At 41.6% G+C, this 15,044-nt stretch overlaps 1 pseudogene; it reads right to left on the reverse strand.

Moving 5' to 3' along the window:
• Positions 1-1,703: 1,703 nt before the first annotated feature.
• On the reverse strand, positions 1,704-2,414 carry LOC100614281 (isopentenyl-diphosphate Delta-isomerase 1-like; annotated as a pseudogene).
• Between the last annotated feature and the right edge of the window lie 12,630 nt (positions 2,415-15,044).

The following is a 15,044-nucleotide window of genomic DNA, read 5'->3' on the forward strand; positions in this document are numbered from 1 at the left end:
GATCACTGGCGGTTAGGAGCTGGAGACCAGCCCAGCCGACACATCGAAACCCCGTCTCCACCAAAAAAATACGAAAACCAGTCAGGCGTGGCGGCGCACGCCTGCAATCGCAGGCACTTGGCAGGCTGAGGCAGGAGAATCAGGCAGGGAGGTTGCAGTGAGCTGAGATGGCAGCAGTACCGTCCAGCTTCGGCTCGGCATCAGAGGGAGACCGTGGAAAGAGGGGAGAGGGGAGAGGGGAGAGGGGAGAGGGGGGAGGGGGGAGGGGAGAGGGGAGAGGGGAGAGGGGAGAGGGGAGAGGGAGCTCTATCTACCACCTTCTTTTTTTTTTTTGATCAATTTTAATGGTATTGCATTTTTACTTTCCATTGAAAGGCCATGTGTCCATGTGTTTATTGCTGGTACATAGAAATACAATCGGTTTCTTTATGTTTATTTTGTATCTGTGACCTTGCTGAGCTCACTTATTAGTTCTAGGAGTTTTTTCTCTTCAGGTTCTTTGTGGTTTTATATGTAGACCATGTGTCATCTGCAAATAGGGGCTGGTTCATGAGTTTCTTCTCTGATCTGTGGCCCTTCGTTTCCTTTTCTTGCCTTTTTGCAATGGCTTGATAGAACTTCCAGCACTATGTTGAATAAGAATGTTAGAGTAGACATCTTTACTTTGTTCTCAACCTTAGGGAGAAAACATTCAGTCATTCACTTGTAATATTAAGTATAATGTTAGCCTCAGAGTGTTTGTAGACGTTCTTTATCAAGTAGAGGAAGTTTCTCTCTATTCTTAATTTTTTGAGAGTTTGTAAAAATCATGAATGAATACTGAATTTCGTTAACTGCTTTTTCTGCATTGTTCGGTACAATCATGTGATTTTTCTCAGGGGTATAGCTCGGGGTAGAGCATCTGACTTGACTACACAATCATGTGATTTTTCTTTTTTAGTCTGCATTATAGTGGATTGCAACAATTGCTTTTCAAATACTAAGCCAGCATTGCATCTTTGAAATAAAATCCTATTGGTACTGAGTCTAATTCTTTTTACATATTGTAGGATTCTATTTGTTAATATTTTGCTAAAGATTTTTATACTATATTCATGAGGGACACCAGGCTTTGTTGCTTCTGTTGTACTGTGTTTTTCTAGTTCCGAACTGGGACGTGTTCATTCCTCTTCTATTTTCTGAAATGATTCTGTATAGTTGGCATCTATTCTTTTTTATATGTTTGGTAGAATTCTCCAGTGACACCACCTGGACCTGCAGATTTCCTTTCTGGGAGATTGTTAATTATGAATTCAATTGTCTTAATAGTTTTAGGGTTAACACAATGATCTTTGAAGTAATTATTTAGTATTGTAGTAGTTTGAGTTTTTCAAGGAATTGCTTCATATCATCTAATTTGTCAGATTTATGTGTATAGAATTGTTCATTGTATTCCCTTATTATCCTTTTTTTCCGAACAGGTTAAATTAAGTTTTATTTGCTCTCATTTTACAATAACCTCCCTTATAAACATCTTCTACAAACAGAGCATATATCCTGGTTGTGTAATACAAAGTTATAAGTTAATTCTTTTTTCCACACAAGTTGTAAAGTATCAGTGTATTATATGAGAGTTCCCCTAATACGGAACCAAATTTAAAACAAAACAATCATTTTAAATTTACCAAGTAGAGAATTTTTTCAGTAATCACTCATCTCTACATTCACATTCTATGTATTTTCTTGTGGTAAACAAACTGATTCAAATGATTTAAGTTATCCCACCGTTTAATAAGAAAAGCCTCTACAATAATTTGAAACCATGATGTTCTCTTATTTTACGAGTAGCTGCTGTTTTCAGAAGTTCTTCTAGTTCTTCCTTTGAGATAGCTTTTAATCTCATTGGGATCTAGACTCAAAGTGACATTCTTCCTCACAAATAAAATGTAATCAATTTCGTGTTCACCCCAGATACCATCAGACTGAGCTTCATAGTGAATTCATGTTAAATAATTAATTTCTTCTGGAGGAACTGCTTCTATGGGGATTCCTAACTCAGCTTTCAGATGCTTCTGCACTGCTTGCCTTACTTCAAGGTCATCACTTTCCTCAAGCTTGCCTGAATTACCTAATGGATGACCACAACAAGTATTGGTAAAGCAACCCGGAAAGGAAATCTTAGCATATGAGCTTTCCTCTAGCAGGAGCTTATTTTTGGTGTTGAATAAGAAGACACTAAAAGTCCAATGCAATAATCCTCTTTCAGTGTTCTCATTCAGGTGACAATTCTTCTCGGTCTCAGCCCCAATTTTATTGTCATTTTCATCAATAGGGTTACATGTGTCTGCCAAGAGCTGAACCTGTTGCTCATAGAGATGGCTGGTGTTTATTTCAAGCATTGTTACAAAGTGTCAGATTTGTCCTAGAACACTGAGCAGCCTCCAGCTTGAACACCAGGCAGCCCAGGTGTGTGCCTTTTTGGGTTCTGTCCTCTGCATGCGTCAGCCTCTTATCCTTTGGATGTCTGCAAGGAGAGTGATATCTCCAGTTTCCTTCCTGATATTGATGATTTGGGTTTTCTCCCTTAATCGTTTGTCAGTTTTGCTAGAGGTTTGCCAAGTTTATTGATCTTTTCAAAGTACTAACTTTTAAAAAACCTGACATTCTTTCTTATTTTTCTCTTTTCAGTATCATTGATTCCTGCTCTTATTGTTATTTCCTTCCTTCTGCTTGCTTTAGTTAATTTTGTTCTTTTTCTAGGTTCTTGGGGTGGGAAATTAAATTATTAATTTGAAACTTTCCTCTTTTCTAATGTATACACTTAGTGGTATACATTTCCCTTCCAGCACGATTTTAGCTGTTTCCCACAAATTTTAATATGCTGTATTTTCATTTTCACTGACTTCAGTGTATTTTTTTGTTTCTCTTGAGACGTCCTCTTTGATCCATGGATTTTCAGAGGTGTTTCAGAGAGTTTTTCGTTTCCATGTTTGGATATTTTCTCATTTTTGATTTCTGGTTTGTTTCTATGTGGTCAGAGAATGACTTCAATTCATTTAAATTTGTTGAGATTTTAAAAAATGGCACAGAATGTGGTCTATCTTGGTGTATTTTCTCTGGATCTCTGAAAAAAAAAGTACATTCTGCTCATTAGGGGAAGTATTCCATAAATGTTGATTAGAACCTGTAGTATTGTTGATTTATTCCGTATCCTTGCTGATCTTCTGCCTAGTTGTCCTAACAATTGTTGAAGGACAGACATTGAAGTCTTCAACTATAATTATGGATTAGTCCATTTTTTCAGTTCTGTCAGTTTTTGCTTCACATATTTTGTGGCTTTGTTGTTTGGTGCGTACACATTTAGGATTACTATGCCTTCTGATGGATTGACTTTTTATTATTATTTAATGTCCCTCTCAATCGCTGGTATTTTTTCTTTTTCTTTTTACTCTTTAGCCTGCTTTATCAGATATTAATGTAGCCACTCCTCCATTCCTTTGATTAATATTTGCATAATATATGTTCTTCCATCTTTTTACCTTCCACCTGGCTATAGCATTATGTTTGAAATGAGTTCCTTATAAACAACATATAGTTAGGATATGTTTAGACTATTTGTGGTTAGTGTATTTATAAGTTAGGAGCTAAGTATGTTTTATATTTCAGTTTCTGTTCTCTGTTTTTCTTTCTTAGAAGGACCTTCGAAAGAACTTAGAGGACTTAAGAGAAGGAAAGTCTTGTGTTTACCCATATTCTCACTTACTGTGTTTTTTCTTCCTTCCTGATGTACCAAGATTTCTTCTTTTATTCTTTCCTTTCTGTTTAGAAAACTTGTAGCCATTCTTTTAGGGTAGTCCTGTTGGTAACAAATCCTCTTGGTTTTCCTTCATTTGAGGATCTTTTGAATTTCCTTTTATTCCTCAAGGATATTTTCACTGGATATAGATTTTCAGTCTAACAATCCTCTTCTTTCAGCACTTGAATCATTGTGCCATTCCTCTGGCCTCCATGGCTACCAACGAGAAGTCTGTCCCTTGAATTGTTTTCCCCTTATAAATGAGGTATTGTTTTTCTTTGGATTTTGAATTTTTTGAGAAATTTGCTTTGCTTTGTCTTAGTTTTTGGAAGTTTAATTATGATGTTTTAAATTATGACTTGATTCCTTTGGGTTTCTTCTATTTTGGATTCACTTTGCTTCTTCAATCTGAAGGCTTGTCTTTTGTTAAATTTACAAAGTTTTCAGCCATCATTCCTTTGGGCACTTTTCAGGCGTGTCCACTTTCTTTTTTTTTTTTTTTTTTTTTTGAGACGGAGTCTCGCTCTGTCACCCAGGCTGGAGTGCAGTGGCGCAATCTCGATCTCGGCTCACTGCAAGCTCTGCCTCCTGGGTCCATGCCATTCTCCCGCCTCAGCCTCCTGAGTAGCTGGGACTACGGGTGCCCGCCACCATGCCTGGCTAATTTTTTGTATTTTTAGTAGAGACGCGGTTTCACTGTGTTAACCAGGATGGTCTCGATCTCCTGACCTCGTGATCCGCCTGCCTCGGCTTCCCAAAGTGCTGGGATTACAGGCTTGAGCCACCGCACACAGCCAAACCTATGTTTCTGCCTGGTCTCCTTCTGAGACTCTGTTGACACAAATGTTAGAGGTTCTGTTGCAGTCCCACAGGTTTCTGAGAATCTGCTTTCTATTTCTTTCAGTCTGGTTTCTAGGTTATTCAGATTGGGTACATTCTACTATTTTGTCCTCCTCTTCACTGATTCTTTCCTCTGTCACTTCCATTCTGCTGTTGAGACTATTCATTGAGTTTTTCATTTTGGTTATATTTTTCAGTTCTAAAATTTTTATTTAGTTTTCTCTTTTATTTCTTATGAGGACTTCCTGTTTCTTTGCTAAGACTATGTTTTCATTGGTTTCAAGCATGTTTGTATCTGCTGATCAAAGTATTTTTATCTTGGCTGCTTAAAAATTTTTGTCAGATAATCCTAACATCTGTGTCATCTCAGTGTAGGCATGCAGTGATTTTCTTTCATCATTCAATTTAAGATCTTTCTTTTCCTTGTTATAATGTGTGATTTTAGATAGAAACCCAAACACTTAAGTATTATGTCATGAGACTCAAGATCTTATTTAAACCTTTGATTTTAGTGAGCTTCCTCTGACACTGCTGGGGATGGGGGTTGGGGAGGGTGCTGCCTCATTACCTCGAAGTTGGATAGAAGCCTAGGTTTTCCACTGAGTCTCCATTGACAGTGGGGGTGTCTCCTCACTGCTCTAGGTGGGGGTGTTGGGATTTCCATCGATATGTCCCTGGTTATGAAGAAGAGGACCGTTCCTCAGGAGGCCTCCCCTGATACCGTGGCAGGGATGGTCTCATTGCAGTGGGCTACAGTGACATTCCTGACTCTCCTCTAGGCCTCTCTGACACCACCACAGCTGGCAAAGGGAGGGGCACTTCATTAGTGCTGGGTGGGAGTGCAAGTCCAGCCTCCCCATGTGGTGTCCACTGACACCACCCTGGTGGGGTAGGGGACGGAGTGGAGGGGCACCCCCTTATAGCCCAGAGAGAGTGGGAATCTAGGCTCCCAACCTGGCCTTTGTTGACATAGTATGAGAGAGGAATCATCGTTATTTCTGTGGTGTTTGGCTGGGGCAGGGAGGTTATCTTGTGAAAGTTTTCTGTCCTGATAGGCTACCTCTTTCCTGGTCCCTTGCCTAGGGAGGATCAGCTTTTGTTAGGGCTTTTTAATGCCTCTTCCTGTTGGTGCTTCCCGGTTGCCAGCTTCTTCAGCTTCAAGTCTGGGATATATGAGGCAAAAAGAAAACACAGGAAACCCATATCATGTTCCTCAGGTCTCTAGCCAGCCTGGCTTCTTCTCTGCACCTTTCAGTGTTTTAAATGTAATGTCCAGTGTTCTTAGTTGTACTTGGTGGGAGGAGACAGGAAGAACACACCTACTTCATCTTCCCAGAAGTCCTGTCTTAGTTTTCAAATGTCTGCCAAGTAGCATAAACAGCAAGTGGAAAGCAGAAAGTCTGAGACTTTGTATGCAAATTCATAATCATGATCCAATAATGTCCACTTCCAGAGAGGACTTTGAATTCCTTTCTGGTTGCTTACAGTGTTGTGGGTGTTAATGTTCCCTTGAAGTAGGAATCACTTACTTTCGACTAGCTTATTTTATACTGGGTTATTCTAGGACCCTTGCAATGAATTACCTAAGAACAGCCAAGGCAGACAAGTGTAAATTTGCTTAGCAGCAATTACTTAAAAGTGAACCTAAATGCTGCTGCAAACAATGGCTAAGTTTCTGGAGTGGGGAGCTCAGATCATCCAGTCTCTTAGGGAAGGGTAGGGTATGAGTGTTGAACACAGAGACTTCATAGCTCACATCATTAAGCAGTGATAGATTTAAGTGACTGTTCCTGGACAAGACACATTAGTAGCTTTCCTGTGGCACTTCATAATGAGCAGTTAATTTTAGCCTGCTCAAAGGAGGAAGGCGTCCCTGCTGGCTTACCAGCTCGGTTTTCAGGGAATCACTATAGTGACAAATACTGTTGTAAAACATACAGAGGAAAGTGATTAATAAGTGCCCACTGATGATGAAGTGTTGCCAGATTTCCTGTGAAATGGAGAAGTGGTGTGAAGACCAGGCCATCTATTGGCATCTCTTGTAATGAGTGATTAATGTGCCTTTGAACCCAACTTTTCCATTTGTATGTTGTTTCTAACCAGGGATAGAAATGGAAACTATTTATCTTTGGATCCAAACCCTAGACACATTTAGGAGTTCAGAATTCATAAAAGCGAAGACTAAGAATGGATTAAAGTGACTTTGGAAATGTAGATTATTTTATAAGTTATTGATGCACCTGACCCAGAACAAAATACTCTGGTTCAAATTACAGCTGCTCCTACACAGCAGTTGATTCCCATCACCGTCACCACTGCATGTCACAAACCAAAAATCTTATGCTTGGCACATGAATATTCCAAATGCCCCAGTCCAAGCTAGCCCTACTCATTTGTGACATGGAATTTAGTTTTCTGAATGTAACTTACTCTGGTATTCCAGGGCCAGGCCCAGAGTAAGTGCTCAACAAATGTTTAATGAACGAATGGGCTATGTGAGACATGGAGACTCCATGGCCCCAAAGCAAAAGGAAGATTGGAGTCAATTTCAATTTGGCCCATAAAATTGAGTTGGCTTTCCGATGAGTAAAGACATTTATTTAAGTTCAGGGTTCTGGGTGTACTTTTCTCATAAAACTTGAGCTTTAGAAACAACCATGAATTAGTATGGACACTATGGCTTGGTCTTCAAGGAACACAATACTGTTAAAAATGTTACCCCCACCTCCCCAACACACACACACACACACACACGTTTCCCTCTCAACTTCTAGATGTGTTTCATTGTTTGTGGTGGCACATTACAGTGCTTTATGTAACACTTTGGCATTTCCTTGTGTCACACTGTCTTACAGTTTAGTTGAGTTGTCTACATACAGACAAGCGGCCCCCTTGTTCATGACAGTTACAGTTGGGTTCTATTGCATTCAAGAGAGTCACTCAACCTCAGTGGTTTTACCAGACTTGTTGTGAACAGTGTCATAGAATACACCTGGCTGCAAAAGAGCCTGAGAGAGTTTTTTTTTGTAGTAGGAATGTTGCTGCCCCAGACAAAATTGGGTTATGTTGATTAAAAAAAGAAGGTAAAAAGAGAATGGCTATTTAGTTGACAATCTGTATTTTCTGACACACTACTGAAGTGTGTATTTATATCTACTTATTTACCCTGAGCTGGTGAGCCTCCAAGCATTAATTTTTTTATGCTCGTTAGCATGAAAACACAATGACACACTTATGTTTTTTCTTTGGAGGGATGGCGTGGAAAATCTGTGAACTTGCTTTCTGGCCAAATGAGTCAACCAAAGATGGGAACATTAATTTGTTGGAACAGTTGTGTATCAACATCAAGCTGAAAACAGAATTATAGTAATATATATTCTTAGAGAAATAGGGAATGCTAAGTTAAACACAGCATTCCTGCTCACAGCAGCTAACAGTGAACCTACCTAGGAAGAAATGGCAGATGTCAGTAAACTGCTCTGCTGGGGCAGGGGCTCTGGAGTCTCTGTTGGCTACAGAATTCTGGGATTCTATGACCCCCCTACTGTGGAAATGCATTTAAAAATAAGGCATCTCTAATCACTCACCTGGGGTGAGCTCAGGAGCTGGGGTTCCTACCTATGAAAAGGATTTATTCAGCAGCCCTTGATGTTTTCTTGATTTTCCGTATTCTCACCCCACTCTTATTCCTTAATTTAGCTTCTTTTCCCATTTTCCATGGTTTCTGACCTCGTAAAGACCATCCTACTGTATAAGCATTCAAATCCATAGTAGAAATGATCAGGAAAGTGGTCCCATTCCCCATCTCAGAAAGCTCTGTGAGAGTTCCACTGTTATCATTGAACTTTAGCCCCGTGTTCTTCCATTGTGAAAAATTACAACCATTTGCTATTGTTCACTAACTCTCTCTGCCCCACCAGTCCATTTTCAGCCACTGTATCTTCCATATGAAAGGAGATGGCACAAGAGACTTGCCACAGTTGAAACTCTTTATAATTAATGAATTGAAGACATTTGTTAAAGCTGCTTATTTTTAAAAATAATGTGACCTCTTCTTTATAACTATAAGGTGTGGGAAGACAAGGCCATTCTTTGTTCTACAGATTTCAGATTTGTACATTGGATGAGAATCTATCTTTTTAACTTGCTATGTTGGACAATAATAATGGCTCATATTTTTTGAGCGCTTAATATATGCCCATTGAAAGCTTTACATGTGATATCAGTTAGGGTTTGTTTGTCAGTTAGCAAATGACTACAGAACTTAGTACTTAGTGCCTTTTATGAACGAAATGATTGTGCACCCCACCACCAAATTCACATGCTGAAGCCCTCCTTCCCAATGCAATGGTATTAGGATGTGGGGCCTCTGGGAGGTGATTAGGTTTAAATGAGGTTATGAGGGTGGAGCACTGATGATAGAATTAGTGCCCTTATAAGAAGAGGAAGAAAGTGCAGCCTCTATGCTGTGTGAGGACACAGTGAGAAGGCACCCACCTGCAAGCTAGGAAGTGCACCGTCACCAAGGACAGAACCTGCTGGCACCATGAACTTGGACTTCCTAGCCTTTGTAGCTATGGAAAATAACGGTGTGTTGATGAATCCACTCAGTCTACGGCATTTCGTATAGTAGCCTGAGCTTGGCTTAAACCAAGAACTATTTATTATTCCTCATGAATCTGGGTGGATGGGGTTCCACTTGCCTGATCTTGGCTGGGCTTGTACTTTTATCTGTGGTCAGCTGGAGGGTGGCGTGGCTGAAGCTGGCTGGTCTCAGAGAGCTTCACTCAGATCTCTCGTGGTTAACCATCGGATGGCAGGGGTCACAGGGCAACTGGGCCACTTGTCTCTCATCACCCAGAAGCCTGGCTTCATTGTGTTCACAGGGTGGCAATGGGGTCCTAAGAGGGGAGGTGAAAGAATGCATGGCCTCCTGAGGCTGACTCAGAAATGGCAGGATGCTACTTCCACCCAGTTCTATCAGCCAGAACGTCACAGGGCCAGCTCAGACTCAAGGAAGAGACTCTGCCTCTCGATGGGAGGAGCTGCAGAACCACATTTCAAAGACATGGATGATATAGGGAGGGATGGAGGTGTGGCCATTTTTAATCTCCCTCACATGTGTTAATGCTGTTAATCCAGCAGTCTTGTGAGGCCATATGATATACTCTTATACCTATTTTATACATGAGGAAACTGAGGCTTAGCAGGGCTAAGGAACAGAATTCAGAACTAGGACTCAAGCATTTTTTCTCTAGAATCTGTTCTCTTACCTATTCCCTCACTTTGGACTAGATATCAAAACTAGACATCAAAGTCAACTCATGTTAATTGCACCACCATATAGAGAAATTCCAGAAAGCAACAGCCATCTAAAAGGGTTTTGAGGAAGGTTCATAAATTGTGCATGGCTCACTTAGAGAAATGCAGTCAATGTAGATTCATGACTGCACCTCTCTCCTTCCATGCCTTCTTCAGAGGCAGCACCAAACATTTCTGAATGTCCTGAGTATCCAAACAGCCACTATTTAAACTCTCAAGTGTCCTGGATCTGTCTCTGTGCCTGTCCCTAGAAAATATACTTCCAGATTTTCCCAGATGTTGGTGGTCTGATCATGGCAAAGGCCGTGGACAGATTCTCAATTGCAGCCAGGCTGAGACTCCCAGAGAGCAGAGCGGGCACTTTGAGGACAAGGCCACGGATGAGGGTGGCTGTGTTATAGGAAGTGAGTCAGTTGCCATCAGATGTGTCCAGTCAAGGTTGCTGAGGCTCGTGGGCCCCTCCCTTGTTTTGCAAATATCACCAACCCCAGGGTCTTGATACTTTGACAAATATGAGGACACAAAATCTGCTGATGTCTCCAGGGAAAACAAGCAAAAAGATGGATCTGGCTTTCAAATGCCTGGGAGGCCAACAGATCTCAGCCAGGGCTTTGCAGCAGAGTGGAAGGATGTGTTTGCCCAGAATCCCAGCTCCACATTGGTCCTGGAGTGTTAAAGAAGAGGTGTTGAGTTCTCTGTCCCTAGACTTCTCCTCCCTGACTCCAGGCCTATATCCCAGGATGAGGATGGATTTGTGATATCTGGAAGTGCTGAGGTGAGAGTGATGAGGCCTCAGCAGTGTGGAGAGCTTTATTTGTGCTCTGCTGGAGAAGTTAGAAGAGCAGCAGTCATGAACTGGTGCTCCCAGCTCTTGGCACCCTGTCTGGGTTGAGCCATGTAAGCTGGCACATCCTGAAAAGAATAGGTTTTCTGTAGAATAAATAATCACTTTCTCAGGACAGTGACTAATGGAGAGCCCTAATCCTCCAGTACAAGTTTCTGCATCACCATGAGATTGAGAACTTCCTGGCCAGTGACCACAAGTTGCTGATGGGCAATAATGCCAAGGCTGACTTTCTGCACTCAGTCGATGACAAAAACGCTGAGATTTCAAATGCATCTTCTGGAGAGCAGACAGGCAAATGTAGAGCCAGTAGGGAGCCTGAACATGAAGATGGCCGTGAAGCCAAAGGCGGGCTCCCAGGTTGGAGGTGCCGTGCACACGTACCTGCTCTCAGCCTGAAGTAGCTTTGGAGTGAGTGACTTTTTTATTGACTCAAATAAAAACAATCTCTTCCCAGTTGTGTGCTTTGAAAAACAAGTGGCCTGAGGGAACTGTACCAGAGCAGCAAATGGCAATAGACTGACGGTTGACTTTGTGAACAAGAGACACATTACAAAAACACGAGGAAATGAAGACAGACCCTGCCCAAGTCAGATGCTCAGACATCAAGTCAGGAGCCTGGAGGGAGAGGGCTTTGTGTGTGCCACACAGGGTCACAGAAGTGAAATAACTTTGTAACAGTGGGGAGCACTCTGCACACATTCCCATCCGAAGGGCTCATGACAGATTTTGGATGTCGCCCTACTCAAATCTCATGTTGAATTGTAATCGCCAGTGTTGGAGGTGGGACCTGGAGGGAGGCGATTGGATCATGGGGATGGATTTCTCATGAATGGGTTAGCACCATCCATTGCCTTGATGCTGTCCCTGTGATACTGAGTGAGTGCTCATGAGATCTGGTCTTCTAAAAGTGTGTAGCACTTCCTCCTTTCTCTCTTGCTCCTGCTCGTGCCATGTGAGATGCCTGCTCCCACTTCCCCTTCTGCCATGATTGAAAGTTTCCTGAGGCCTCCACAGAAGCCCAGCAGATGCCAGCATTGTGCTTCCTGTACAGCCTGCGGAACTGAGAGCCAACTCACCCTCTTTTTTTTTTTTTTTTTTAAACCCAGTCTCAGGTGTTTCTTTATAGCAATGCGAGAATGAACTAAAACAGCTCAGACCCACCTAATTATTAGTAGTGCCTCTTCCTCTCTCCTCCTGAGGAATGTCTGCAAGGACAAACTGTTCTCTATTTACTAAAAGCTAAGTGAGCATTCCTGTATAACTCTTTAAAATGTTGGGATCAGAAGTGTTAGTGCTGCTCTATTTTTGTCTTACCAATACTCATTTAGTTCAGTGTCCAAACACTCTCACTTAGAAAAGTACTAGAAACAGATGAGATGCCAGCCTAGGAGGCAGCCTCCGCTCCACACAGAACCCCCACTGACCATCACTGCACTCTCAATCAGGGCAGTATAACAGGGAAGAGACAGCAGCACCGTGGGACCCTGAGCCTTGGTTGAACTCGCCAATGCAAAGCAAAACGAGGAAAACAAAGGCTCTCCATGGAAAAGGAGCTGATTTATCATGAATTTTATTGTAGTCATATGACAGAGTACCTCACTAAAGACAGATAAATGGGTGGAAAGCTATTCCCTGGAGGTGTTAGACAAGAAAAGCTCTGTAACAATGTGAGGTTGGGAAATGTTGAGTTAAACAAATTAAATAAATTTCTTTCTTGCAGGATTTCTCAGAATATTCTTATCCTAGTGTGCGCTGTGAGTCTCCAAGAGGGGAATATGTTATGCAGGACTTCCCAAATTCATGTAGCCACAGGACTCCTGTTTTTCCTTCTCCCACAGGCAGCGGCTTGGTGCTGTGTGTAAGCATGTGGGCTCTGGGATCAGCCTGTCGGCTTGAATCTAGGATCTCCTGCCTCTGAGCTGTGCGGCATTGGACAAGTCACTTAACCTCTCTCAGCTTTGGTTTCCTCATCTCTAAAACGAGTGTAACAGTAGCACCTGCCTTATAAGGTTTTCGTAAGGGTGTGGAAAATAAATTAGTTAATTCATATGAAGCACTGCATTTATCCCATGACCTCAGAGACCGTTAAAGCTTAGCAAGTTATCCATAGAAAGCACCTTGCAAACTGAGTGCTGCATCGTGAACACTTTTCAAAATTATCAGTGTAGTGGACATTAGGGTGGCCGCTTAGCATCTATGACACACACCCCGGCCAAAATGATTGGTTTAGGTTGGCCTAATTAGAAGGCTGCTCAAGAATGTTCTTTGATGGTTGAGAGGAGGACATCCCTTTGCATCTGAGTGATGGTGGGTGGGCATTGGACCTGGAATTGCTGTGGGCAATTTACTCTAATGAGACTAGTCAGCCTGGGAGGGAGCACACACCCTGAGGACGGCAGACCACAGATGTGCCCTCAGCAAACCTCCCTGGAAGTGTGCCCCTCCCCTGGACTTGCTCAGTCAGGAGAGCCTGTAAATTCCTTGCAGCTGAAGTAAGTATGAGTAAGGTTTTCTGTGACCAGCCGTCTGCAGCCTCTCAGCTGATAGAGTGGGGGAGCTGGTGGCAAAGTGGGGGAGCAGCTACGGGGTGCAAATACAGCCCAGCTCTTCGGAATGGACTGCACCAGCTCCCAGCTCTCATGTGACTGCTCTGCTTCTTAGTTTCCTCAAAGGGAGATATCAAAATCTTCTACCTAAACATTATGGTAAAGGTGAGGTGCAAAGGAGAGAAGGTGTGGGAAAACACTTTGGAGACAGTCAAGTGTTCTATAAAGGCAAAGCAGAAATGTTTATAGCAATTGTGGAAACTCAACCACTTCTTGATTTAAAGCTGTTACATTGTGGTGGTACAAGATTTTTGGCTAATGCCAAAATAAGAACATAAAAGCCAGCTGTCAAAATATTATAATTGGTTTCTGTCAAACCCGAAGGCTTTAAATTCTGTGATGGTATAAGTTTAAGGGCTTATCTATGGATTTCTGCCATTCTATAATACTCTATCCCATTTAAAATTCTATCGCTGTGAATACTTCAAAAGGGACTCTGGAAAGTATTCACGTATAACTGATGAGTCTCACATTATGGTAATTAAACTTTTTAAAAAATTTTAAACTCCGTGAAATTTTAGTTGTCACTTATCCTTATTTATAATTCAACTAAATGGACCAACTACTATTTGATAAAAGGTAGTGAAATTTTCACTTCTAGTTTTAGAAAGTTTTAACCAACAGTATAGTATGGTGGAAAGTTAGTAAAAGAAATCGTCTACAAAAAGTAAGAAGAAATAAATTCTGCAATTACTTTAATGAAGTTGAAACTTTAAATTATTAGCAATAATAACCATTATTGAGAAGGACAGTTCTCCATGGGTTTCTTGCACGTCTACAAGTCTTGCTGGGTATTTCAAGAATGCAAAGCCCTGGCTGACCTTTAGCCTGGCCATTTCTCAGGTTGTGTTTGCAGTGAGTAACCTTGAGGAACTGAGTAAGGTCTCCCTCCAAGACAAAGAGTGGACGGACTTACTGTTTGATGTGACAATGGTGTGTTCCCCAAGCTTAGTGCTCGTCAGATGTGGCACAAACCCACTGCACGTAAAACATCCATCTGGGCCCCTCCATGCCAGCCCCATACACATTCAAGAAAAGGAGAACTGTCATATGCATGCCATGTTCTGAGTAATAAAGTCCCATGTCTCTGATCCAGGGATCTCATGTCTGCTGCCAGCATCCATGCAACTGAAATAGGCTAACCTATTAGCTTACAAGGAGGGTAAAGGCAGATCCTAGACTTTACATTGGTATTGAGATTTTTGGTGATTTTGTATAATATTTGATTTATTTTCATAAACATTTCCTTGTTAAGAATTCACACCTATGGTATTCTTTGTGGGCGCCTGGCATCTTCATTAACCAGCAGAGGGAGCCTGTACTGATTAATTAGATGCAGGCAAGCTTTCTTTGTTTTACACATGCCAGACACCTCACAGAAAAATCCACTTACAGTTATCACAATGCTGTTAGTACATAGAAAAAATGTAGGACATGATAGTAGCATCCTTTACTTGGGCTTCAGAGCATAGAAGGTAAAAATATTACGTTTTCCGAGGGGACCTCCCAGGTAGGAGGAAGTTCGGGAATGTGCATTATCACTCTAAAAGCAGTTGAAAGGAATATTTTCTAAATAAAGAATTACTCTGAAGTTGCTAGCACTGGATCTTGTGAAAGGAGAGCTCCTGAATATAATAACATATTTGTCTTTGGA

Source organism: Pan troglodytes, chromosome 7 (genome assembly GCF_028858775.2).
Source record: "Pan troglodytes isolate AG18354 chromosome 7, NHGRI_mPanTro3-v2.0_pri, whole genome shotgun sequence".
Lineage (NCBI taxonomy): Eukaryota > Metazoa > Chordata > Mammalia > Primates > Hominidae > Pan > Pan troglodytes.